The 4194-nt window shown below is 44.5% G+C and overlaps 1 protein-coding gene and 1 pseudogene across 1 annotated transcript in view; both read right to left on the bottom strand.

Annotated features, from left to right (window-relative positions):
* Bfar (bifunctional apoptosis regulator) overlaps positions 1 to 4194 on the bottom strand; it is a 31676-nt gene that overhangs the window by 21053 nt on the left and 6429 nt on the right. The gene's annotated exons all lie outside the window — the stretch shown is intronic.
* On the bottom strand, positions 2288 to 3382 carry LOC101992843 (annotated as a pseudogene).

Here is a 4194-nt window from a genome sequence, read left to right as displayed (position 1 = left end):
AAAAAAAAAAAAGAAAAGAAAAAAAGACCCTATCTCGATTCTTAAGTCTCAAATACCTGCAATAACAATACAGCAACAAAACGAACAAACAGTTGAAATCATGGTCTGTTACTACTTTGTATAACCTAAGGGGGGAAATTATGGATTTAAAGACTGCCATCATAGAGAAACTATTCCAATGAAGTGTAAGTATCAGCTCAAAGGCCTGATTTCCTCCTTCATCATCTAGTTCACACCACAGTGCTACTACAATTGTATGGATCTGACACTATCTGATGCATGAACTCCAACTATTAGATAAGCAACTGCTAGGATGAGCAAGGTGTTACAGAGAACATCAGGAGGGAAGGTCTGGTACAGACACCACTACAGACACTGGCAGAACACTTCAGGGTCCACCCAGCTCTCACGACTACCAAATAAAGATTAATGTGCCCAGACTAAGGAAGCAAAGGTCAGGGATGCCAGTAAGAACAGAACGGTAGTGGAACTCCCGCAGACGGAAAAACTGGCTCCCCCATTGCCAAGGCAGAAAAGCATCCTAGTCACTATATTTTCCAGTTCCCAAAAGACTCTTCTGGACAAGGTCAGAGGTCAGCTCCTTTAGATGTTGACTTGTTGCCCTAACTTAGATTGCTTTAAATTATGTTGGGCAAGACAAGGGCAGGCTGAGAAAAGCATCAGCTGAGCCTGTCATCCGCTGTCTCTGTGGCGAGCTTCGGAGGACCTATTCTGTACTACACCTAACTTCTTGTTCAACAACTCAGAAAGCTATTAAGAAAACAAAACAAAACAAAACAAAAAGCCTGTTGTGGCGGTGGCAGCGGCAGCACACACCTCTAATCCCAGCACTTGGAAGACAGAAGCAGGTGATCTGACATGGAGCTTAGCTTCGTCTACAGAGCGAGTTCCAAGACACACAAGGCACTCAGAGAGACCCTGTCTCAAAAAAACAAAACAAAGCCCCTCAAAAGCACAAAGACTCTAAACCAAAAAGCTTACAGAGGTTACCAAGTAACACATGCCCTAATAGTTGGTTTTAAATATCCATTTTGGTACTGGGAGTATAACTCAGAGGGTCATCAGTTGACTAGAAGGGCAAAATTCCGAGTTTAACCCCCAAGTGCCACAAAGATACAGACACCAACTCAACTCATATTATAAGCTCACATGTCCTTGGAAGATTCAGCCCATTCCTATACTTTTTATTTTTTTCAAGATACCAAAGCACCAGTTTATTAAAATAATATTTAAGACAATTCTAAGGCCATTACTGAGCCCTCAGTCTTAGTGCTCCCCCCTCCGGACTGAAATGTTGGGAACTTTCCATCTCCCTATGTCCGGTGGATGTTCTCTAAATAGAGCTCCGTTCCTAGAATTGGGACAAGACAACCCACAGATGTCCACAGATGTTTTGACTCTGACCCTGGAAAGGGGTCAGAATGACCCCCAGATGTTCCCTGTTACCTCGCCTGATCTGGCACCTGCTCTCCAGCCCTGGCTCAGACCACTTGTTATTAGAAGCCCCCTTGAATAAGCCAATCCTAATAGTTGGAAAACAACCCCAAGTCCCCACCCTGTTTCTATGGCTTTTTGCTTTAAAAATGGCTTGTAACAGGCATTCGGGGTCCTTGGCACCGAACGCTGAGGGACCCTGCCGTTGCAGAATAAAATCCTCTTGTTATTACAACAACTGCAGTGTGAGAGTGTATTCTTGGGGTGACTCCTCCATGGTAATTGGACTCTAGGGTCCAACAAGGATAACTTTAATACAAGCAACAAAGCCTAAGAAAGTAAAAATCACAATTCAAAATGCTAACATTTTTATATGCTATCATTTACTATGAAGTTCAGTCTCTAAACTATAAAGAACACATTTTTGCACTTGGAAGACTAAGACACCCACTGAACACTGGTGTGTGTATGAGTAGGTTCTATAGGTGGAATGGAGTTCGGAATTGATTGCTTTAAGCTATTTTAGATCTTACTTGACACTGGAGTATTTCCTTTCATCACAAAAATTCCATATTTGAAGTATTTATGCAATTCTGGAGTAACAATCAAGGAACGCTTTTCTGCCAGAGCACCAATTCTTTTTTTTTTTTTTTTTTTTTTTTTTTTGGTTTTTCGAGACAGGGTTTCTCTGTGGCTTTGGAGCCTGTCCTGGAACTCCCTTTGTAGTTTGTAGACCAGGCTGGCCTCGAACTCACAGAGATCCACCTTCCTCTGCCTCCCGAGTGCTGGGATTAAAGGCATGCGCCACCACCGCCCGGCAGAGCACCAATTCTTAAGAAGCATCATACTCTGCAGTGAGCTGCCTGAGCTCTCTCACACACTGCTCACTTATTCATGCAAGTTCTGAATTCAGAGTGCAAACTGAATGTGTTTTTCTAATGAAAGATCTTTTCAACCAGCATTCATTACCATTGCAAAGGTTTCACAGTCCTGGTGGTACGCTTGCTCGATTTCCTTGGTTTTAGACGCAATTGCTTTAGTCGGTTGGTCATCAACTAATTCTGTGCCTTCTGTTGTTTGATTCAGGCCCTCTGGGGCTGATCCATAAGTAATGGTTCCGTGACTCCAACTTCAAACTCAGAAATTTTAGGTAAGTCACTTTTACCTGCCATCTTTGGCCTTTCTACAGCCTGCCTGCTGGTAGCTTCAGGAAGTTCTTCCCACGGAATTTGTTGAGTTTGTTTAAGATTTCTGATGAGGGCCGGGTGGTGGTGGCGCACGCCTTTAATCCCAGCACTCGGGAGGCAGAGGTAGGTGGATCTCTGTGAGTTCAAGACCAGCCTGGTCTACAGAGCTAGTTCCAGGACAGGCTCCAAAGCCACAGAGAAACCCTGTCTCGAAAAACCAAAAAAAAAAAAAAAAAAAAAGGGTTTCTGATGGGGGAACTGCTGGGGAACTTGATGGGTCTGTGCCTCGTGATGTTTTCAAAGACCAGTCAGGTCTCTTTTGACCTCCTTCTGGCTTTTCTTCTCTGTGCCATCTGTAGGAGGCATGAGCATGCACGGGTTCCTTGAACTGTGACCAACGGGAAGAATTCTGCTTGCATCGTTTTGGAGAGTGCCCTTCATGGGATCCAGATCTGCTATATGAAGAGTCCTTCTGACCTACACTTGATCTGCTGAAGAACGAGCAGCCCCTTTACGGGGAGACCACTGTCTTGACTAACGAACGGGAAGAGGAGCATCTTCTAAAACCATCTTTCATGGCCCTGCACTGACACTGCTGCCTTGCAGAAAGACCATCCCTTGTTCTCCTCAGGCCAGATTCATCACTACAGAACTCTGAGGAAGTCTGTTAGACCACATCTCTCATCTCTTCTGTACACTAATTTTGGATGGTGACCAAGGATAACGGGGATGTGAAGCATGGATAGTCAGGCAGGTCACAAGCTCACCAGGACAGTCCTAGCAGTCCTTTGATGGGCACTGAGACACTGGCCTCAAAATTCCCCTGCACCCTAGAGGCTGACTCTGAAAGACATGGCTTCAGTGCAGCTTGATGGCTCCGGGTTCCAGGAGGCTGCGCAGAGGCTGCCACGGAGGCGGTCAGAGGTTTGGCTGGTGTGTGCTAGTGAGTAAAAGTCAAGTATACACTGCCTTGCATTATTTGTTCGTAGGAACGATAGGCTTCTTACAACCTTTGAAAGGTCAGTGCACACTTCTTTCAGGTTTACAAAAATTAGAAATGGGCCAGGTACTGCTTAACGCCAGCTATAGGAAGCAGAGACAAGTGGATCTCTCTGAGTTTGAGGCCAGCCTGGGCTACAAACTGAGTAACAGTACAGCCAGGGGTGTTTCTAGAAAAAAAACCAAAACAAAAAAAACCAAAACAAAACACAAAGGACATGGTCAACAAGACAAAATGACAGCCTACAGAATGGAAAAAGATCTTCACTAACCCCACATCAGACAGAGATCTGATCTCCAAAATATACAAAGAACTCAAAAAAATTGGACACCAAAAGATCACTAAATCCAATAAAAAAAGGAGTACAGACCTAAACAGAGAACTCTCAACAGAGGAATCTAAAATGGCTGAAAGACACTTAAGAAAATGTTCAGGGGGCTGGAGAGATGGCTCAGTGGTTAAGAGCAGTGCCTCGTCTTCCAAAGGTCCTGAGTTCAATTCCCAGCAACCACATGGTGGCTCACAACCATCTGTAATGAGGTCTGGTGCCCT

The sequence above is a fragment of the Microtus ochrogaster genome, chromosome 7 (assembly GCF_000317375.1).
Source record: "Microtus ochrogaster isolate Prairie Vole_2 chromosome 7, MicOch1.0, whole genome shotgun sequence".
Taxonomy (NCBI): Eukaryota; Metazoa; Chordata; class Mammalia; order Rodentia; family Cricetidae; genus Microtus; species Microtus ochrogaster.
The sequence above is the reverse complement of the archived record's forward strand: the minus strand, read 5'-3'. Positions and strand labels throughout refer to the sequence as shown.